The sequence below is a fragment of the Cryptomeria japonica genome, chromosome 4 (assembly GCF_030272615.1).
Source record: "Cryptomeria japonica chromosome 4, Sugi_1.0, whole genome shotgun sequence".
In the NCBI taxonomy this organism is placed as follows: Eukaryota; Viridiplantae; Streptophyta; class Pinopsida; order Cupressales; family Cupressaceae; genus Cryptomeria; species Cryptomeria japonica.
This window is the reverse complement of record NC_081408.1, coordinates 152,645,031-152,669,935: the sequence shown is the minus strand read 5'-3', so window position 1 is coordinate 152,669,935 and position 24,905 is coordinate 152,645,031.

Here is a 24,905-nt window from a genome sequence, read left to right as displayed (position 1 = left end):
AATAAATCTAATTTATTTAATTTCCCCAAATTGCAACCAAATTGAATTAAATTAACTTTATTTCAATTAAATCCTATTATCCCTCCATCCACTTGCAAAATCCTACATCTCCCACTTGCATTCTAAACCCCTTCCTAATTTCTTCTAGACCCTTCTAATCGCTTCTAATTAGCCTAACCCATCTTCTAAACTTTGTCACATCCCTAAACAAGGGGAGGTCACTTCTCAAATCCTCAAAGTCTTTGATAACCATTAAAGGCTTCAAGTCTTCAGCCACTTAATTCCCCAAAGTCTTCATAACCATTAATGGTTAACTCAAACCCTCTTACATGGTTAAAGAATTTCTTTTAACTCAACCTCCATGTAACCCAAGGGTCTCATCAAGCCTTTAATTCTTTGACCATGATTATCTCTTAATCATTTGCACAAGAGTTTATCCTTGGATTAACTCTTAATCCAATGGGTAATCTTAACTTAAGCTTGACCCTTATCTCTAGATGACCATGAGGTCTTCTTAGGCATTTAATGTCTCCAACCCCTTCTCTCAACCCAACCCTATGTTGACATTTTTCATCATTTTATTGGTGCAAATTGCAAACATGGATTCACAACTTTCAAACTCAACCCTTGATCAACTCTTTCAATCCTGACCATCTATTGCCCTATTTTTGCTATAAATAGAGCTCTCATTCCTCCATAGATCCATCCAAGCTTGTAGTATCATACTTATGCTCAAATACATTCAAGCTTTCATATCATTTTTATGTTCATCATTTTAGCCTCTCTTTAACTAGGAATTAGTCTAAATATGCATGCTTAGAATAATTTCTTTATCATTTTAGCTCAATCATAGACTAATATATCATGTTAGGATAGTATTTATACTAACCTTGTCATCTTATAATCTAGTTTATTGCTTTTTAAGATCATTCATAGTTTAGGATGCAGTTCATTCTAAAATCTATCAAAGCATCCCTCATTCTTGCATTTTTCATCCCTAAACCATTTTGCTCAATAATCTGAGAGCAAAAATATTGGTTTGAGGGACCGTGTACGATAGAGAACCATGGGACCCACCTGGGAAGCTGAGTGATACTTCATTACTCTATAGCTTGCACCAAGAAGTCCTGTGGGTGTGTGAGCAAGGCTCCATAGAGCTCCGTTTTTCACATATTGAGTTCTATCGACCCGCTTTTCCCACACATAGTTACTATTTGTCCATCCAACTCTCTCAAATTTGTTCCTCCATCACCTTCTTCATCCATTTTGAACCCTTATGTCCCAATATCCCAAGCTATTCCTCCATCCAAATCTCACAATCTGAGATCCATTTTTCCTCCATCAATCCATCTCCCCTCAAGGTGTGTGCTAATGTTGATATTGCCTTCATTTCCATCTAGTGAAGCCCAATTCTTCCAATACCTTATCCATTATCCAATGCATATTTTCTATCCTTTGATCCCTTTGATCCCATCCTTTGCATAAATCCTTGCCTTAGTTTCATCTCTTTTTCCATGTCCTTATCCTACCAATGCCTTTGAGCATACTTCTAAAGGTCATGGTCCATTTTTTTCAAGGCTGTTATCCAAACAAAAAGATGCTTGAGTCCTTCTTCCATCCCCTATCACGTGTCCATTTTCCTTATGAAAAAGTCAAAATACAAAAAAAACAAAAAAAAAAAAGTGAACAATTGAAATCAAAAAAAGACAAAAGAAAAAAAGTAAAGCAAAAAATAATTCATCCACTGGTGAAAACCTGGCAAACAGGCACCTTGGGCAAGTACCGTGATGAAAACCTGGCAAATAGGCATCATGTGTAATCTATGAACTTCTTGCATACCGTATTTGGGGACAGGTTTTATCCTTTTGTCCTTCATTATTTTATTATCCTATCGAACCCCTATCATTACCCTTCATATCCTATTGTCCCTCATGTCCAGTTTCCCTTTCCACCTTTGATCTTGACAAGGCTGAGGATCATCATGAGAATCATGCATCTTGTTTGCAGCTTTTAGTCTATCATAGCTTTTGGTATTTATCCATTTTCTTATTATAACCTTTCATCCATATTCCTTGTCTTATTGCAACTTTCTGCCACTATCCCTTAGCCAATCCCGACCTTCAGTCCATGTCCCTTATCCATTCTTGGTCTTTCTTATCCTATCCATATCTTATCACTATCCATACACTCTTTTTCATTCCTTGATCTTGATCTGACATAAGGACATAAAATTTAAACATAGTTTCAAAAACCTCTTGACATGTCCCTCATGCCATGTTCCTGCTTTACATTGTCATATCCAGTCTCTTGTCCCATCATGCAATAGCCCTTGAAAATTGCATCCATATTGTCTCAATGATAAAAGGCCTTTGTTTTCCCTCTATCCACCAACATTTCAGAAAGCCTATTTATTCACCTGTCATATTCCTTGCCTTGCTAGACACTGGGGGCAAAATCATAAAAATTGAAAAATGTCCTGAAATAATCAAAAAAAAATTTTTTTAAAAAAATCCTGAAAAATATTCAAAAACATCGAAACAAATCATGTGTTCATTTTCAGCAAAAATGTTAAAATCCAAAAAAATCAAATAATGTCCTAAAAAAAATCCCTAAAAATCAAATAATGTCTTGAAAAAGTCTCTAAAAATCATATAATGTCCTAAAAAAATTAAAATCATAAAATGTCCTGAAAAAATCTCTAAAAATCAAATAATGTCTTGAAAAAATCCCTAAAAATCAAATAATGTCCTAAAAAAATCCCTAAAAAGTCAAACAAAGTCCTGAAAAAAGAACAAAAAAAAATTTAAAAGAAACTCGAAATTCCTACAAAGTGAAAAACATCAAAATCCAAAAACAATTTCTTTGGCATTTTGCATTTTGTCAATAAATGGTCCCGTTTGTGCATAGACAGATTGTTGAGCATACATCCAATGACAATCAATCAAACATTGTGCTTTAATGAAATCACACATTAACAGATAAACTATTCGACCAAGCAAGCATTCAACCTGATCACAGCTATCACATCAATCAAAATAGCATCAACATCATTACCATTGGTCCTTGTCAATATTATCATGGGTCTTATACAGGGTGTGGTATACTCGAAACTAGACTGTGTCTTGTCTTAGATGGGGTACCACATTCCCTGGAACCAGACAGCATGATCATTCTTGTTTTCCACTTTTGACAATGACGATCAGACTGTTTGTTTGATTTGGTTGAATTTGTGCATCTTATCTTTTTACTGATTTATCTTTGGCTTCGATCATGTTCCTATGTTGCTCGATGATGTCACTGAGTGATTTAGAGTGACCAAGATGGTTCATGGTCCCTTTCCTTTTTTGTTGTGTTTGCTGTTTGTGGAATATTTGTCACAAACTAGGGCAACTATATCATTCGGTGTCTGTGATAAGTATGTTTACTTTGTGAACACCGCACATACCTTGACCCTTGATGTATGCACCCTAGGATGCTTCACTCATTCCTTGTGTGTGATGTGTCTATCTTTTGCAAAAGGGGTTGTGTTCCTTCTCTGGCCTTCAATGCCATGATGCTCTGCATCCACTTTGCTACAATAAATAAAGGTTCTCACCTACATATGTGCATTTGTGAAAGCAAGTTTTCCTTCATCTCTAACTATCCTCTATCTAATTTCTTCTTACTAACATTTCTTCTGTCAGTCTTGGCAGTCCGTTTGATCCGTTCGAACCTATCGTCTTCTGTCATTCTTATCGATCACTTGGCCTCTTTTCTGGATTTTTTTGGCCAATTCCTCGAGGGGGCATGCATATGTCATTGTTATTGTTTGGGGCATTTTCATTATTGTTCTTTGAAACAATTCTTAGAATTGCATTGTCTCAAAGAGGGTCAAAATGTAGACATCTAAGAATGGTCAACACTTGTGGAGTCATACTTTAACATTTGCACATTGCCTTATTTTAGGGTTCTTGCATTGCATTAACATTTTTTATATGTTGCACACTTGGTCTTTATCATTTGTGAGCATCGAGTCCTTCTTTTGCATTCCTCATTTTTCTCACTTTTGAATTAGGTCTTGTCGATAGAAATCTTCAGTCATGATTTTGGTCGATCTTTGTCCTTGTCAATCTCGTCATTTTGTGATCGATTTGTCATCGATCCTTGTCCTTGTCAATCTTGTCATTTTGTGATCAATTCATCATTGATCCTTGTCCTTTTCAATCATGTCAATTTGGATCAATTAGTCATTGTTCCTCATCAATTGGCACCTATCAATTTGATCTCCTTGTCAATCTTGGTCAATTTGTCATTGATTTTTGTCAATCAATCTCAATCATTTATCAGCATTGGTCCTTTGTCAATCAGAATAATGATCAAACCTACATTAATTTCTTGTTGTCTTGACCTAATTCCTTGTCCTCTTATTTCTAGGGTTTTATGATTTGTTCATTGAATCCTTTTCTTCTTCTTTGTGGGTTAAATAAATCTATTTATTTAGTCCTAGGTCTCTTTCATGAATTAATTAATGGATGAAAACCTATTAATTAATTCACCTAATTTCTATTTCATCTTTTTCCTCAATTTTCTAATTTGCTAATTTCTCCTAATTCCTAATTTCTATTTCTCCTATTTTCTTTAATTTTTTCTAATATTTCCCCTAATTTCATGGGAATGGCATTTCAATCTTGTCATAAATTGTCATAATTTGTCATGCATTTTGCATAGCAACTTGTCATAATTTGTCATACATCTTGCATAGCAATTGTCATACATTTGTCATAATGTTTCCATTCTTGATTTGAATTTCCTTTCAAATATCTTCATGCTAATCTTGTCCTCTCTCCAATTTGTCTATAAATTGGATGATTTTCTTCAATCAAAGGAGGAATCAATCAATTAATCGAATCAATCAACCATGTTTCTAGTATCCTCACGCTATCAAAATGAATCTTGTGTCATGCTTTTTCACTTGTAGGTGAGATCCACACAAATCCGCTATTTGGAGGAGAAAGAAGGACAATGGAGGTCAATTGGAAGAGACATTGGTGATGGATTTTTATGTATTTTGAATGTCTTATTTTCAATGCTTCTATTTAGTGTAATTAGGATTTATTTCATTGCAATTTGGCTTTGTGGTTAGCTAATATCTACTTTCTTTGATGTTAATCAAATTCCTGATCTATAGAACTAAATGGGTTTTTAGGAATAAATTGAATGAGGATGGTCAAGTTATAAGAAATAAGACTTGATTAGTTTGTAAAAAATATTCTCATAAGGAAGGAATAGTTTATGGAGAGACTTTTGCACTTGTAGCTAGGATTGAAGCTATAAGATTATTTCTTTCCTATGTTGCTTATAAAAACTATAAGGTTTATCAGATGGATGTTAAATGTGCATTTTTGAATGGGGATATTGATGAAGAAGTTTATATTGAGCAACCTGATGGTTTTTCACTATCAAATGATACAAACATGGTTTGTAGGTTAAGGAAAGCGTTATATGGATTGAAACAAGCACCTAGAGCTTGGTATGCAAGGTTGGATAAATATATTTTGAAGCTTGGTTATACTAAGGGTAATGCTGACAATAATTTATATTATAAAATCACTGATCATGATATACTGATTATTGAAGTATTTGTTGATGACATTATTTTTAGAGGTGAAGATAAGTTATGCATAGAATTTTCTAAGAATATGGAGAAAGCATTTGAGATGTCTATGATTGGAGAGTTTAAATTTTTCATAGGTTTATAGATTACTCAGACTAACAAAGGTATTGTCATCTGTCAAAATAAGTATGCTAAAGAATTGTTGAAGAATTTTGCTATGGGAGATTCTAAACCAGTAAGTACTCCTATGGTTACAAGTGAGAAATTGACAAGCAAAGATGTTTATGCACCAGTAAATCTTACAAGATATAAATCTATGATTGGAGGTATGCTTTATTTGACTCGGACTAGGCCTAACATAATGAATGTTGTTTGTATTGTTTCAAGATTTCAGAGTGATCCTAGAGAAAATCATGAGAGTGCAGTGAAAAGGATTTTTAGATACTTGCAAGGTACATCAGAATATAGTTTGTGGTACCCTAAGAAAGATGACTTTACTTTATGTACATATACAAATGTTGATTGGACTAGAGATATTGATGACTAGAAAAGTATTTCTAGTGGAGCTTTCTTTCTTGGAAAGAAGTTGGTTTCGTGGATCAACAAGAAACAGTCATCTACTTCTTTATCTACTGTTGAAGCTGAGTATGTTGCTACTGCTACTAACTATACACAAGTTCTATGGATGAACCAAATGTTGAAGGATAAAAAGGTGGATTGTGATGCATCAGTAATTATTCACTATGATAACTATCCTGCTATTGATATATCAAAGAATCCGGTATTTTATTCTAAGACAAAGCACATATCTATTAAGTATAAATTTTTGAAGGAAAAAGTGGAGGCAAATGAAGTTAGACTGATTTATGTGAACACTAAAGAACAAATTGCAGATATCTTCACTAAACCTTTGCCTAAGGAATCATTTGAGTACCTGAGAGATAGATTGGGATTTTTTCCCCCTCTGATAGAGACTTGATTGATGCGGTTTGGCATCAATTTGGTATGCACTATCAGATATACTATTCATTCCTGACATTGATGTAGGGATGCTACTGCTTAGGGGGAGTAGTTAGCTTTGAGTTTCAGTGGTTTGAGTTTTTTCTTTGATATTTATGTCAGATTTATGGCATTGATGTCAAAGGGGGAGAGATATTGATGTGATAAAGAAAAAGTAAAGGGGAGATATATTGATAGGGGGAGAGATTCAGAGCTTTATAGAGATATCATTTATAGGGTGATTTTGGTCTTTGTTTCAGAACTTCATTGCTACATCTATAAGTGGGAGAGTGTTGGTTGTCTTCCATTGGGGGAGACTTGTTTGGTATTTCTTGGTACTTAGATGTTTTTCACATCTAGTGTTGTCATCAATGCCAAAGGGGAAGATTGTTGGCCATTTGGAGGAATTGATTATGTGTTGCATTGATGTTTTGTCATTGATGCCAACACTAGCAATTTGGATGCTTTACCGACACCCTTCTAGTCCTGGTAGGATGAGTGGTTTCATGGTTGGTTTGGACTCGACATGATCCAGTAGGCTCCAGTATAGTTTGGTTATGGAATTGGCTTATTCATGATACTCATGTTCATATTCAGTAAGTTGGTTTTGGTCTGGTGATCGGATGCTATCCTATTTGCTTAGAAGCTTGGCATCTGGTTTCGACGAGGATTTCACTAGTAGAGCTTTTGATGAAGATCTTTGATGAAATTCATAAGTGGTATTGGTTCAACTTCTGCTGGAGTTTTAGGATGGTGATGGTGATCATGTTTGAGACTTGACCGATGGAGATCATTGTTGTAATGTGTGGACCTATATTGGTCCCTAATTGATGTAAGTTATGGAATGACTTTAATGTAACATGTGGATTGGACCTCTCGATGTGTTTCTAGGATGTCTTATCTATTGGATATTATTTGTTTGGTCTAAGGCTGACATGGTTTATAATTATGTAATTGGTTTATAGTCTGGTGGCCAACCTGATTGGTTATGGTCAAGGGTTTGTATATATAGATGTAAGATCTCATTGTAGATCATCATGGTTATCGAAAGGGATGTAATGTGAGAATAATGTAATATCATTCAGGCAGAGGATTTGGTCAATTATTGGAGATCGAATTGGGTTTATGTAAGAGGATTTAGTCCTCCGGTATTGAGCTTATTTGAAACTATACTTAGGCATAGGAGATGCTATCTTTTGGAGTTCAACACTTCTCTAGATTGTAGTTTGGATTTATATGTAGTTAGTGACTCTCCTTTTATGATGAGCAGTGCACTCTAGGCTATTAGCCTTCCTACAAGTGCAAGCCCCTCAATTGTAATTCCATACTTACTGTAGACGTATTATCTGACTGTGGGTAGGCTTCCCACTGTGGTTTTTCCCTTTATCATGTTTCCATGTATAAATCTTGGTGTCATGTGGATGGTATTTATTCTATGATTATTGTTTATGCTTAATTGGTTTAATTTCTATTTCGGTATTAATGTTTCTGGTTCCGGTATTAAAGTTTTAAGTGCTAATAGTTCCTATAACCTGTGACAACTAATTCACCCCCCCTCTTAGTGGTCTTCCGATTATTTGAACTGTCTAACATGTACATCTCTTCTCCCTCTTCTTTATTTGTCTTTCGTGACAATTATTTTATGTGTATCCCTTGTCTTCTATTGTTCCCTTAATATCTATTTAGGGAAGATGCAAAGCATTGAGATCTTTTCTTTGTCTCTTTCATGTTGACTCAAAATACATCCTCTATTCCCTTTCTTGCAAGGTAGTGTCCTTTCTTTGGGGAATGATGATTATTATATGCATATACATATATGATATACATGAGTTATCATACAACATACTGACCTCGAGGATAGCGAAACTACCCCATGTTTTGTTCTCATTATCCTTGGGTTTATTGTTTACTTGGGGGCTAAGTCCTTGCAATAACGTGCTCCCTCTCTTTTATCTCTCTTGAGTGTATCCCACCTTAAATAAATCGCTCCCAATAAGGTGTTTGTGATCGCTTTAACATGGGGGCATACACTCTGCTCATATTTTCCTTCTTGATACTTAGAATTATTTAGTAAACTTGGCTTTGCTTCATAATTTTGGTATCTTTTTAATCACTCATAGTGAGGGGAACCTTGCTACTTGTAGTCATGGTTTTCCCTTCTTGATCTTACCATTTACTTTTTCAATCGATATCATAAGATCTTGAGTCCACTCGGGGCTTGGTGCATCTTGCCTCCTTGATGTAGTAGAGGTCTTTCAATCTTGTTTCCTTGTACTTTATTGGTAGTATTGGTGTACACTCATACACCCGCTAAAGTGGTGGCTAAATGTAACATCATAAAATTGTGACCCTTTCAATTTTGACCACATTATGGTCCTCACGCATGCGAATTGAATCCATAGGCTTGATCGGAGACCGAAGACTTGCTCAGCACCTGAAAACTGCATCTTTCTTACCCTTCGCACTGCCTGAACTGCATCCTATCCTACAAAAAAGGGAAAGATAGGGGCATGGCACCCCTATTCCCCCTAGGAAAGGGGCATGGAACCCTTGTCCCTACCCTATTTTGGTGTAGGACCCTTTCCAATTGTGCTTTGGTGGTTCTGCATTGAGCGGGAAAACTGCCCCAGTGTCAGCCTGTGATGGAAAATTATTCAGTTATCCCTAATTGACAAGTATAGAAGTCATATTTGCCCTCCCATTTTGATATAGGATAGATACGTAAGATCACACATTCAAGAATTCAATAGTTTTAAAGCATTCCTTTACAACATTTAGCATTCTCATGTCTCCTTTCAAGGCTAGGTGTTGCATTCAAGTCAAGGATTCAACCATTGAAGAGGAGATTCACTCCAACATTCAACTTCATACAAACAATTCTATCAACATTTCTATCACAACCTCCCTTGAGGTGATTTACATTTACTTGCAAGTACTGTCTTTCATCATTTGGTTAATTCCAAAACTAGGGTTTGACCCGAAGGCAAAACCCCAATCCCAACCCCTTTTCCTCTTTTTTATGTGTGTATGTTGCAGGTGCATAGCTGTACTTTCAGATTTGGACTCCATTTACAGAGGCGGAAAAACCCTTTTCATTTTGCGTATTTTTCGGAGGACCATGTAGACTTTCACCATGGTCTGGGCAACTTTTTCTCAAATTCACAAGGTGGTTTCATCTCAACATATTATTGGCAAATCCACATCCACAGCTTCATCCTATGCTTCTATCTTGAGTTATAATCATATCTTTGTTGCTTTTTCACTTGGTCATAAGTACACAATTCAATCAATTCAAATCTCATTCCAGAAGAGGGGATTAACTTACCATTCTTATATCACTTAGAATTCAATCTCCTTCTCTGGAGGTTAAATATAGTGCATTTTCCCCCCTCTTCTAATGTAATGTGTGAAAAGTGTTTGAAGGGAAATCTGAAGTGAAACTTTCATCTCTCCTCGGAGGGAAGAAAATCTTTCCTCTAGACCTCTCATTCATTCATTTTTACCAATATTACAAATCTTTGTACACATGCTCTTGAGATATAGAGGATACATGTATGATACACATATACACCCACATGCACATGCATATTTACTCCATAGCATATAGATATATGGAATTGCATTGATGAAGAAATGTCATAATTAAACAACCTTAGAGAACTAAGTGTCATGTGCATGACACATAAAGCATTTCTATGCATAGTATCAATGTAAGTGCAAAGGATTCATGGGATCTTTAAGAGGTGTACCATCCATATGAGACAAACCATAAGCCCCAAAGCCATAGATAGATATGACTATGTATGGACCTAACCAATTTGGGCTAAATTTCCCTCTTTGGTCAAGTGGCACATTGACATTCTGCTAATTCTCATAAAGAACTAGGTCACCTATTTTGAAAGTTTTAGGAAGGATACTCTGGTTATACTACTTGGATAAGGATTTTTGATAGGCTTGGAGATGTTGAAGGGCATTTAATTAGTGCTCATCTAACAACTCAATCTTGTTGAGACAAACAGTATGATAAGTCATTGTCAGTAAGCCCCTTCAGGGAAATTCATATTGAAGGAATTTCCAATTCTAGGAGCATGATTGCATCAATTCCATACACAAGGTTATAAGGCTTCATTCCTATAGTTGTACACACACTTATGTGATAGGCCCATATTTCACAAATCATTTGAATATGCCAATATTTCCTATGCTTACTGATGGCTTTATGTAAGATCTACTCAATACTTTTGTTGGATGCTTCCCCTTGATGATTAGATTGAGGATAATATGGTGTATGAAAATGATGTTGAAAGTGATTTTTTTCTAGAAACTACTTCACTTCCTTGTTCTTAAATGGTGTACCATTATCAGACACAAGGGTAGCACATAAACCAAAATGAGAAATGATATTGTCAAAGAGAAATATACAAATTATATCAATAGTGGTAGACCTTAGCAGTAAAGCATCAACCCACTTCGTGAAGTAGTCTATAGTAATAATGATTAAGGTATGACATTTAGAAGAAGGGGGAGATATCTTGTCAATAATATTCATCTGCCAAGTTTGAAATGGCTAAGGAGAAGCTTGATCTTGAAGCTCCTTTGTAGGAGCTTGAATAAGGTTAAAATATTGTTGACATTGAGGGCACTTTTTGACAAAGGTGAAGGAATCTTGTTCCATTATTCATCAATTAACCCATGTGAATTAATACAACACATAAATTGTTTGCAATAAACATGCAAAGAAAATGACTTTCTCTATTGCTTTCAAGTCCCAATACATTCTACTTCAAAATAATTCAGAATCCTTCTTACTGGCCCTAATTTGCCTTTTATAGGACAAGAGAGAAAAAACAAGCTTCAAGCTGAGTAAGACACTTGTCAAGATTTGATTGCTTAGAGCTAGAGTATGCCCCAAGGCATTATTTACAAGTTCTACATGAAATACTTTTGGAAGCATTAAAGAGGGTGAGTGTATTGACAAATTTTGGAGACTGGAGTAACAAGATTGATGGGAGTGATGCTAGGACATCCTTCTACTGCAACACCTCTCACAATCAAAATTTGAACATTGGTGTTGGATGTCAGGTGTATTAGAGATGGTACATGTTGATTGAGTATTCATATCATTTATCCCAAAAAAAGGAAAAGAACATCAACTAGTCCTCATCCTCTAGTTGCTCCTCTTCAAGAGAGAAGTACTTCTTGTGCCAACTATTGATTTCACTTATGGTCCAAGGAAAGGATTTCAAATTTTGCAACTTATTAATAGCTTCCTTTGTTTTATTGGTGGGTGCAGTTGCAGCCTCCACAATAAACTGATGATACAAAGAGTTAATGTCAATGATTTTGTCTATAATCAAATGATATGTGTTAAAATAGACGGGATATTCCATCTCTAATTACCCTTAAATTATTTGAATTTTTCTCTTAATTCCTTCCTTTCTTCTTCCACGTGTGGGAGTTCTTTTATCAGCAGATTGCAGTGATAAACTTATAAGGCACTGAGAGGGGGGGGAATCACTGCATGGAAAAATAATATGAATCTGATCACCAACTTAGACAACTTAAAACTTAACAAGCATAAGAGGAATATCACCATATAATCTAATGCCCAATAAAAAAAATTCCACATAACACAAGATTTATATGTGGAAACCCAAAAGGGAAAAACCACAGTGGGATTTAACACCCACAAGAATCACTATCTGCAAAATAGAAATCTTGACCGGTTAAGGTCTTACAAATATGCCCTATTAGGAGCTTTGATCTGTTAGGATCAACCTCACAAGAGGATTTAACACTCTGATATAGAGCTACCGTATTAAGGGATGTACAACATAAGGCCTGTTAGGACATACCCGGTTAAGAGATTTTGCTACTATAACTATTAGGATAACAACTGTTCAAATGATCTTCATGTAACACCTCTTTGTCTGATAAGATCCACTTCAGATCCTCAAAAATTAAACAATGCAGCAATATAGAGCTTCACTAATCACCACATAATCAACTTCTCCTTATTCACCTTCGATCTCATCAACATACGCATCTCTATCTCATAACTCATCACATTTTTTATAGACATCAACTTAGTTGGCTAACAACCGTGGAACAATTTCCTAGGTTCAATGAATCTAGACAAAATAACTTTGCATGTCGAACTTATATGGTCCACCAACATAACAAACTAAAAATAAAACAAAACTTGTGTTGGTTTACTGATTTAAGTGGTTGTGTCACTATCGGTTAAGTGTTCATCAGAATACCTTCTCTATACATCAAATCTCACTTGTCCGGTTGAATCTGCCAATGCGGTCATGAACATAGATCCAAATACATGTCTCCATCACTCCTATAAAACTACATCATTCAACTCTTTATCAATCGCATGTACTAGTTGCATGAATGCAACTTTGTCTTTGTTTACCGGTTAAGAACCTAATTGTCGGTTCACTGGTAAATTGTCATCTTTGTTGGTTAAGCTTTACCAGTTGGTTTACAAGACTTAGATGACTACAAAAACATTGTTTCGATCAATGAAAACAAAATACTTAGTCATCAAACATGAATCTCAATCTCTTCATCACATTCACCAATCAATCATTTACGAGTTCAGTCAAATGCCAACATTCTCCCCCTTTGGCATTGATGGCAAGACTTACGAAAAAAAATTGTCAACTAAGTGTGCAAAACAAAAATTGATTTCATGACATATAATCCCCCTTAGCAATTGCATGCTATTACAAAAATTTGACTCTCTACTAATTCTCCCTTTACTTTTACATACAAAATTTTGACTGGCTCTTGAACTATTACTCCCCCTTTGACAACAATGCCAAAACAAAGAAGTAAAAACATGAAAGATAAATACATGTTACATGAAAATTGCATCAAAATTGCATAGCATATATATTTAGATGTAGGATTTCAAAATGTTTTTACAATGCAATTTTAGAAAAAGAATCACTAAAATGTGATTTCAACTGCGTCAGATCATTATGCCAATTCTCCAAAATAGTGTTGGTTATCTCCACATGTGTCTTTATCTATCCAACAAACTATTTCATGGAATCTATGGTACTCATCTCCGATGTTGCAAGAATAGCTTCAGATTCTTTATAATCTCTCTGCAAGATTTCCACCTTTAGTATCAGCTATGTCTGTAATTCTTGCAGTGATTTGATTCTCTTAACCTGTTCATTTTCATAAGCTTTCAACTGATGCTGAAGTTCAACAACCAATTTTCTAAATTTGATAGCAGAGTCATTATGGGGCTTGAATGACTCACTAAGAACTTCAAGTTCTTGCTCAGCTTCCTCCTTCTTCTTCTTCAAATCAGCACAAAACAATGAAAATTTTGAAACATTTGAGGGTATTTTACCTCCGGTCTCAAGTCCTTTCAAATAGTCCTTATTGATAGTAAGAGCAACTTTCCCTTTATCAATTTCAGTCATCAATTGCTAAGTTCTTTTCTTCTTGTAATCCTTCTCAACACTAATATAAGCTTTATCCTCAAAAGACTTCATCTGTTCTCTAGCATCAAAAACAAGTTGACCAATCTTGTCAATAGGAGTAAGAAAATTATTAGTATCAGTCTCCGGTAGGAAACTTGACAAAATCTCAACAATATTTCTTATTGTCTCTACCTAATTCTGTTGTTCTTTCATCCTCTTCTTCTTGGCTCAATATTTCATGGCAGTTGAAATCTCCATCAACTCAGTTGAGCTCAAATTGTCCATGTCTAGGGGTCCTTTGATTCTTATAGCATCATCATCATCTTCATCAACAATTTTTTTTTTTGAATCAAGTGACAAAGGTGTCACTTTGAGTTCAATCTTTTCTGACTTCTTCTCCTATGTTTCCTCTTTGTCTTTAGTTTTCTCCTCTTCCGTTTCCTTTTCTTTTTCTTCTATCTTCTTTTCCTCTTTCTTTTCACTTTCCTTATCCTTTTTAGTTTCATGTACTAGTGGGGGTTGTGTATCAACAATTTGAGTAAGTACTGGTGGTTCCTCATCTTTCTTTTCTTCTTCATCTTTCTTTTCTTCCTATCCCTGTTCCTATTCATGTTGCTCAGACATTTGAGCATCAACATCTTGTACATTTAAATTATTAGTAGCATCAACATCATTAATTTTACTAGTATCATCATCATTAGGGATATTCATATGTTTAGTTTGTATGTTCACCAATTGATCATCCAACACAATTTCATCAGGCTTAAAATCAGTTATTTTAACACCTTTTGGAAGATCTTCAGCCTCAAACCTTTCTGGTTCATCTTCCTTAACTTCTTCCTCTTCATCCAAAATTAGACCTAGTACCTTCTTAAAAAAAATTGCAGTCTCCTCATAGACTTATTGGGTCTCACCAATTAACATTCTTGTCAACCTTTTCTTTGACCTAAAAGATGACTTTGCCTTAGCAAAAATGTCATCTAGCTCTTCCTTAGTACCTTCAAGCTGCAAATTTCTCAAAAAATATTCAATAAATTCTTTCTCTTGTCTCATGGCTTCCTACCATCTAGCATCAATTATATTGTACAAATAATTTGGAATCTTCCCTTGCAATTTAGTTAGGGCCTTACTATATTTATTCATCATGTAAACAACTGCATCTTCTATCTACCTTTGTTCATCCTCACAAAACTTATCATAGAGTTTCTTCACACTAGTCAATACATCATACTCTTTAATGTTTATTATTAAATTTTCAAGAGGTGTGAGCTTGGTTACCGATTGCTTTGAAGATTTCATAGTTCGAGTACCAACACCCATTGACCTTTTTCCACTTGCCCTTAGGGATTTCTTTTCTCCTTCAGACTCAGTCTCTTCTTCATCAACATCTACCTGTTTTTGTGCTTGTTTCTTTTTCCTTTTACTAGTCTTCACCGGTGCAGTAGGTGGTTCAACAATCTTACCTTTTCTCCGGAACTGAATCTTTGATGGTTTCTCCTTCTTTGTTGCTACTGGTTTCTCCTTCTTAACAGCTATTGGTTTTTCTTTCTCTATAGCTTTCTCCTTTCCAGCTCTTGTTTTTACACCGGTGGGGGTACTGATTGGTGCACTTGTTGTTCTGGCATGTTGAGTAGCATGCTTTGCTCTTTCTTCAGCAATGGTTTCCTTTGTGAATCTTGCTTGCTCTGCAAATGCTTCAACTTCCTTTCTAACTTTCTTTACTATTACCAGTCTTTGAAGTTCGGAGTGCACTTGAAGTGATTTCCCCTTGTAAGTGCCAAAAAATTTTGCTCTTGTATCTACCGATTGGGCAAGCAAATGATCAACATATGCAATCAGAATATCCTTGTCCACTTCATATCCCATGGGCATAACCCATGTAGTCTGGGGTACAGTTGCCTCCATCATGCAAGTATGTGTATCAACCATAAAGAAAATTGTGTTTTCATACCGGTTGGCAACCTTTGTCGGTATCCTTTCCCTTGCATGCCATTTTTTCTAAAAGCCTTTAAAATATCCCCATGCAATCTTGTCAAAACCACTACCAAGAATTCTAATGTTGTTCTTCATTTTCACTAAAGCTAGAGTTCCATCTATCCATTGGATATCACCAATACCAGGGAAATAATTCTGAAAGTAAAAGAATCAACCAAGAGTTAGTTTCCCAAACTTAAACCTTAACCTCTTATCCTTCTTGATGGATTCCAAGTTCAGCATAAGTTGACTCCTCAATGCCTCCGACAAGTCATAATAAACATCCTCTTTTAGCATCTGGTGGGTAGTGTGGATAGTAGCAGTAGGGATGTTGTTCATCATGCTAGAGTAATAGATCTAGCAACCGATCACCATAGAATCATACTTTACTGCTAGATCATTGATATTATTCACCGTCATTTCTCTTCCATCCCATTTATATCCTGTTAAATTTTCTACATCATTCTTGGGAATGGATTTGAGTACAGGAACCTCATTGGTGGCACAAAATCCAGTGATTACGTGAATAGCTTCCTTAGAAATTTTGTGTGGTCGATCCAGCCACATTAACTAGTCATGAATTCTTCTAAGCACATATCTCAAAAGTTCATCAAAATAATTAATGAAATTTAGGGCATGGTGAAACCCTTTCTCGGTAACCCTTTTGAACTGTTCTTTTATCACTCTGTTCTTATCACACAATACTTTATACTAATAAAAAATAACAACAATACCAAGATCCTCCAGTTTGGAATGATAAAATGGTCTAACATCTTCAACATGTAAGACACCATAAAGAACACCAGATAGGGCTCCAATGGGATCAATTGCCTTAGGCTTAAACAAGTGCCTCTTAAATTCAGGATGGGGTCTATCCGTAACATTAACTAGATGTGGGGTATACATCCTCAACAATTCAAGAAGATAAGAAGATAACAAGAAATCTGGGTAAATGCCTTTTACCACTTCTGCACTAGGCTTCCAAACACCAACAAAGCTTTCTCACCGATTTTTGATCGCAAATCACACCAGATCACTTCAAATCTCTATCAATGCTGCAAACATAAACTTTGCTCTGCTCTATCCGCTCTCTGTGTGTTCACAAGAATGCAATGTGACAAATAACATTCCAAAAGTTCCTTTTATTTTCCCATCATCTACTGCATTAAATGTCATTATCGGTAAAACCCTAAAATATCTTTTAACACACTACCAGTTCTCATAACACATCAAACCTACTAGTTTGATCACAAAATCACTTGCCACTATCATAATACATCAAATTATATAGATTTAACATACCTCATGGTCATTCAAGGGGTTTAGAAATAGATCAAACATTAAGCCCCCCTATGCTTTTTAACAACTTAGTTTGTCGGTGAAGGGTTCTCCACACTAGGTGAAGAAATAAGATCTTCATATGGTTTGTCTTTGGTTTTTTCATCATCCTTCTTTTTCTAGATTTTATTCATTTCAGCTCTAGTCTCCTCCACATCAACTTTCATCTTCCCTTTCCAGTCAGCAGAATGATTCACCAGTTGGTTAACCTTAGCTCTACAAAACTTTACAATATGACTCAAACTTTGCAATATGACAATGATAGCAAGCCATACCAAATGCTCTCCAAGGTCTAGAATTGCCTCTGCCATTCCTTCTTCTATATTTCATAGCTACATGACCTTAGTTATGATAGATTGTGCAAACCACGTTCATCCTTTTTTCCATCTCATTGGGACTATAACGGTTATCATAGGGTCTCTACCAGCTAGGACTTCTCTAGTCATTAAAGGTTATTTGCCAACCACCACTAGACCTCTGACCCATGTGAGGTGTTAGATTATTTGCTCCATACCTACACTCAATAGCTTTATGTCCATGCATGTTGCAAGTGTAACAATAACCATTAAAGGTTCTAGGCTTATATCCTTGATATGTACTAGGTCTATAACCATTAGTTACATCAGATCTGCTTCTACAAACATTAGTAGTATGTCCTGGTTTATGACAGTAGAAACAAATAGGCTTATAGGATTTCTTACCAGTGGATTTCTGAATCTTAGGCATAGATTTACCTCCATGCATGTTGTCCTTTGTACCGGAAGACTCACCTTTCTCAAATGTATTGTAACCCAATCTAGTTGTATCACAATTCATCCTTTGAGATTGGATTTGTTCATCAGGCATGGTAGAACTTTTGTTAAACTTAGCAAGCTTCTCATTATCATCAACAAGTTCTTGTGTAAGGTCTTCATTCCTTCTCATAAGAGTATCTCTAAGAGACATTGCCATATCTAGTTTTGCCTTTATCTCTTCTTTTTCTTCTTTTTCCTCATGCCAGTGTGCATATAGAGTGTCATTTTCTTGATTTATCTTAAAGATCTCATGTTCTTTCTCTTTGATCTTGTCTACTGCTGCCCTCCTTACTTCAAGTTCCTGACTCATCCGTATAGTTAGGGCTTCTATCTCTCTCCTCAAGTTAGTCTTCTCACCATTCAGTTTCTCCACCTCATCAACCAAAGCACCTATTTTGCTTCATCAGAAGAACTAATCTCAGAAACCTCCAACAGTTGTTTAGTTAGCTCTCTTCACTTAGCAAGTGAAGCTTTATACTTGCCTCTCAATGTTTCTAGGGCTTCCTCAGTTTCTAGAAGTTTATTAGACATCTCTCTATAACTCATATCCCCCATGTCTGCCTTAGGAATACTTCTCTAGCACTTAAGCCTCAAAGAAGGTTGGCTCTGATACCAATTGATAAACTTATAAGGCACTGAGAGGGGGGGTGAATCAGTGCAAGAAAAAACAATATGAATCTGATCACCAACTTAGACAGTTCTTAAAGCTTAACAAGCATAAGAGGAATATCACCACATAAGCTAATGCCCAATAAAAAAAATTCCACATAACACAAGCGATTTATACATGGAAACCCAAAAGGGAAAAACCACGATGGGAGTTAATACCCACAAGCTTCACTATCTACATAATAGAAATCTTGATTGGTTAAGGTCTTACAAATATGCCCTGTTAGGATCAACCTCGTAAGAGGATTTAACACTCTGATATAGATCCACCCGGTTAATGGATTTATAATGTAAGGCATGTCAGGACCTACCCGGTTAAGGGATTTTATTGTTGTAACTGTTAGGATAACAACAGTTCAAATGATCTTCATGTAACACCTTTGTGTCTGATAAGATCCGCTTCAAATCCTCAAAACTTCAACAACAGATAAATATAGAGCTTAACTAATCATTGCATAATTAACTTCACCTTATTCACCTTCGATCTCATCAACATATGCATCTCTATCTCATAACTCATCACATTTTGTATAGACATCAACTTAGTTAGCTAACAACCTTGGAACAATTTCCTAGGTTCAATGAATCTAGACAAAATAATATTGCACACCGAACTTATGTTGGCCACCAACATAACAAACTAAAAATAAAACAAAACTTGTGTCAGTTTACCGATTTAAGTGACTATATCACTACTGATTAAGTGTTCATCAGAATACCTGCTCTATACATCAAATCTCGCTTGTCTGGTTGACAATGTGGTCATGAACATAGCTCCAAATACCTATCTCCATCACTCCTATAAAACTATATCATTGAACTCTGCATCCATCGCCTATACCGATTGCATGAAATCAACTCTATCTTTGTTTACTGGTTAAGAACCTAATTGCCGGTTCATTGGTAAACTATCATATTTGTCGGTTAAGTTTTATCGGTTGGCTTACATGACTTAGATGACTACAAAAAATATTGTTGCCATCAATGAAAACACAAGACTTTGTCATCAAACATGAATCTCAATATCTTCATCATATTCGCCAAGCAATCATTTACCGGTTCAGTCAAATGCCAACATGTAGTTTTTCCACACCGTCCCCACAATTTTGGGTGCATTGGGCATATTTTTCACCGCTAAATAAGTCTCCTTTAATATTGTGGTTTTAGGAAACCCCACGATTCTTAGAGGTTGAAAGAATGAAACAATGTCATGTAATTGGGTGCACACTTGGAATACAAGAGAATATGAGGTGTGCATCTCTACCGACTTGGTCAATATTTTACTTGTGATCTACAAAATCATGGCCTTCCTTGTCTCCAGCTATTTATTTTATGCTCCTTCCTTCATGATTTGTAAATCCTCCCTCATTTTTTGCATTTCCTTCAATTGCTACTCTATTATTTTGGGGGATTTTTTTCTTCTAATTTCCTCTTTAAGCTGACATTTTCAATGTAAAGTACATTGTGGCTAGCATTGAGGGAAGCATGCCTCTGATTACATTCCTCATGCTTTTTCTCCTCCTCTTTAGCATCTATCCTAGCAAAATGAGAAGCATGAAATGACAATGTGGCTACTTCTAGAGTTGTAGTGTCAGCTAAAGATCTGACTATTAGATCTCCCACCCTCTGCTCTATGCCATGTAACACAATGGTCTTATTTGTGTTTGGGGCCTTTACCCAAATTCAAATGCCTTGATGCTTTGATTAACCCCTTATCCATGTTTCTTGAATTCTTGGGCATAAATTGGATCCCTTTGCCTCATGACTTGATCCAGCACAAAGATTTTTTCCATATCCCATCGAAGGATCAACATCATGCATGTTTTTTGTCATTCCACTCCCTTATTGTGGAGTGCATTCAATGTTATCCTTATCAGACTTTGCAATCTCCTCATCTCATTAATTATTTATTTTTTCCTTTGACCAAAAGGCTTTGAATTTAGGAGTTTTAACAAAATTTCCATCAAACAAGAATTGTATTGCAGCAATTAGTCTTTCATCCTGGGACTATTCCTCTAGTATAAAGTTGGGATAATTGCCCTATCTTCAGCATTTGGGACATCAGTTGCATCATCATTTCTAAAAGTCTCTATTGGAAATATTGCATTATAACAAACAATGAAAGATTGTTGGCATTTCAATAAGGATATTGAGAAGGTTGTTGATGATTATGGATATAACTGATTAAAGATGTTTTACTATCTTGATGTTATTATTTTGTCATTGGTGTCAAGAAATTGATTTTCTAATTTAGTATGATGTTTCCATATCTTGAGAAGTATGATATGAAGATTATGAAGAAGTCGGTAAAAGGCATAGGAAAGAATATGATGAATAAAGGGATGAATAAGGTATTCAATGGGCAACTACTACCGAGTTAGACAATGATGAGATCATGATGTTTTAGATTGTTTTAACATCATACATATGTTGTAAAATGTAAAGGTTAATACTATACTATGTTATCAACCAAAGAACCTAGTCAGTAAACCCTAAGGAACCTAGTTGGTAAACCCTAAGGTTATCGCTATTAGTTAATGAAGGCAGAATGTCTACTGAGTGAAGTTTAGTATTCACTGAGTTGTCACCGAGTTGTAACTGAGCTATAACAGAAAGTATTAAATGTTTACATGTGGTATTTAATGAAAGAAGCTAATGAGCTGGAGTGGATCAATGATTGGTAAGCCGTGGAAGAAGCCTGTTAATGAATCTAAGGCAATGGAAAGTCGGCATGAAGATCTACAGCTTAGATTGAGCCGCAATACCTTGGCACAAGTTCCAAGACTATTATGCAAGTTCCAAGGTGGGGTAAAACATTTTTAGATCGAAAGATGCATTGAACCTGGACAAGATTGAAGATCTGATGGCTATGATTGATCATGGGAAATGTGATCAAGGAGATTAAGTGGTTACCTAATTGTTTATAAATAGGAAACTGTTGATAAATAATGTATGCGGGCAAGTGTATGCACAGGGATGCTACATAGTGATTACCAAGCACAGAAGCTTGAAGACCTATTAGAATAATAGAGTATAGAAGCCCAACAGATAGACAACATTAGTTCTATGTCTAGATTGTATTGAACAAATAAGAATCTGCTTTAGCATTTTAGATGTGAAGTTGCAGATAGATTTTTATTACTGTTATTTTGTGAAAGTGACAGAAAATCTCTTAACCGAGTGGACTTAATAGTCTTATATGTAAATCCTTTAGCAAGGTGACATTCTGATTGAGTGTTTGAAATCCTTTGACAAGGTCACTTCTAACAAAGTGAAGATCCTAACAGATTTGAGGGAAATCCCTTAACCGGGTCACATCTAGCAATGTGTTTGTAATCTTTAATAGGATTTGCTTTTAACCAAGCATACTCTAGAAGACTATATTTCTTAGTGGGTCCAAAATCCCACAGTAGTTTTTCCCTATTTGGGTTTTCATGTTAAATCTGGTGTTATGAGGTTTATATTGTTCATATGATTTTAAGTTTGCATGTTTGACAGTTTTGGATATATGACTGATATATATGTTACCGAGGTTGAATCTGATGTTTTTATGGATGATTAAGTTTTTATGATTCACCCCCCCCCCCCTCTCATCTTGTTGGCTACTGGATCTGTACTTATATTAAGTATCAGAACTATCAGTCTCCCTTGGAGGAGAGGGTAGATGGACATTTGCAACCACTTTATCATCCACTACTTATACAAAATCTATTATCTTAGCCTTCCTCTTTTTGATTTTTCTAAATATTCCTGTTGTAGGCTATCCTTCTTGTGGAGTAGGTTGTGAGGGGTAATCCTGAGAAGATTCATCAATCAAAATTGATTTCCCTTTTTCTTTAGGGACAAATGGATGAATGTTAATGAGCCCTTCTTCAAGCCTTTCAATTGGTTGGTATGCCTCTCTCCATGCTAGCTCATTAGTGACTATGACCTCAAAATTTCTCATTTTATTAAACATTCTTTCAAAATCATTTTTAATGTTTGAACAAAATCCCTGAAAGTTAGGCTCCTTTTATTGCCTATCCTTTTCCAACTTTTTGAGATATTACCACTTTTCCTTCTCTCAATAGCCTTTGTGGGACCATAGTTTCTAATTAGGTCCTCATACTCATTATGTCGGTGGTAGTGGCCTTTTACCTTCATCTTCTATGTCATGAGCTTATTTATGTATCCTTCTAGATCAAAATATCAAGATCCACCTACTTGAAGATGATAGGTGCTCACCATAAATTTCTGCACCTTCTCAAGTATATCATTTCCCACGCTAAAATCTCCATGTACATTGAGTTGGGCAAGATGTGTGCTCTTCTTTTCTGTGTGCATCAACTCCTCCATCTACATGACTTGCCACATGAATTCCATGAAGGCTAATCTTGGAGAGACAATGATTGGCAAAATGTAGGGTGGTTGTGAGCACTTGTATACCCTGATCAATGTAGAGTTTGAATAACAAAAAAATCATCAAAATTGTGAGAAATTGCACCCTCTAGATATTCAACATTCTTGGCCCTTGCATTCCTAATTCTCAAAATTTTCACCACATCAATTGGGAGCCTTCAGAATTGGGCTCCACACATTCCTATGACCTTAACAACAAAATGGTCAAATAATTAACTATAATTCAAATACTTAGACCCCTTATCCTACACTTGAGGCCATCTCTGAATGGGCCACATGTTGCGTATCTATGGATCAATTTTTTTTACTTGTAGGGCTTCATTCTAGTTAGTTCTATTTTGAAAAAGAATCATTTGGCACAATAAAGAATATTGTTTGAAGTCCAATTGGACTTTCTCATGTTTAGCTTTTATCAGCCCCCCATAAATCTTCTCTTGAATGTAAGTAGAAAAATCATATAGGTCATTTCACATAGGGTGCTGAATCTTTATTACCATCATCATGTATTCTATTGGCATCTTTGTTCTCTCACAATCTTCTGCCAAAATATGACAAATAAAATAGTAAGTCTTCTCAAAAAGTGCTTGAAAGTTGACAAAACGAAAGGCTCTTTTTCTCAAGTCAAAATGTAATTTTCATCCCCCTAGAACATTTTTATCCTGTAGTGGGGAATAACATGTGTTTTGTAGAATCCTCTTCTCACAATATATTTAGTCCCTAACCTCGTCAAATTAATATATTTGATAGCACTCCTATCCAAGTCAAAACATTGAATTATAGCCTCCCTTGCAACATCAACCAGAATATGACCACTTGGCATTGTACTTGTCATACTCTTAGGGTGATAATGCTTAGCAAGCTATCTCATTAGTAATGGTTCCACAAAAACATTAGGGACCACTAATTTTCCTAAATTGAGGTTCCAAGGGTTTGACATTGGTGAAACCTTGTCCCTATTCCCATAGAAGTAATAAAAAATATCCCACCCCCTATCTATGGTGATAGCATCTCTATAATTGGAGATTTTATCACCAAAGGCATTCTAGTATGTCTCCTGCATTGTAGACCCTTCAAACAATTCCAATAAGTCCTAGTGTAGATCCCTTGTGTCCCTTTTCTTCCTCTTTTCCATCTCCTCTAGTTTCTCCTCAACCACCTTGGCTATTTCCTCAACATCTTTAGCTAGCACTCTTGAGGTTGGGGTTTGTGATGGCTATTCTTGTTGATTATGTGGGGGGGTTTCAGCAGTGGGAGGTTTTTCTCCTATAACTTGGGCCTTCTCTATAGATGAAGGTGTAGCCTTTTTTCTAGGGGCTCTTATTTTTTTTGGCTTTGGGGTTTTATCTTGAGGATCAAATTCTACAACATTGGGTTGGGCTTGTGTAGAGGATGTTGTGCTGGGTTTCTTGGTAGGGGCCTTCCTTTTCTTTGGTACTTGGTTTTTAGCTCATGGAGGTGGGTTGGGCTCTCCAGTTGAGGGTTCATCATTAGATATTATTGTGGCTATCTTCCTTGATGCCCTCTTCCTTTTTGGATTGGACAATTCCTCCTAGGATGGCTAACTTGATTCAGTACTTGGAGGGTTTCATGCAATAGTTGGAGGGTTTGGTACTATAGCAAGTTCATTCAATATGGTGGGAGCTAGGTGAATGATAACTAAAGGAGTGACATGCATCATATCAGATATAG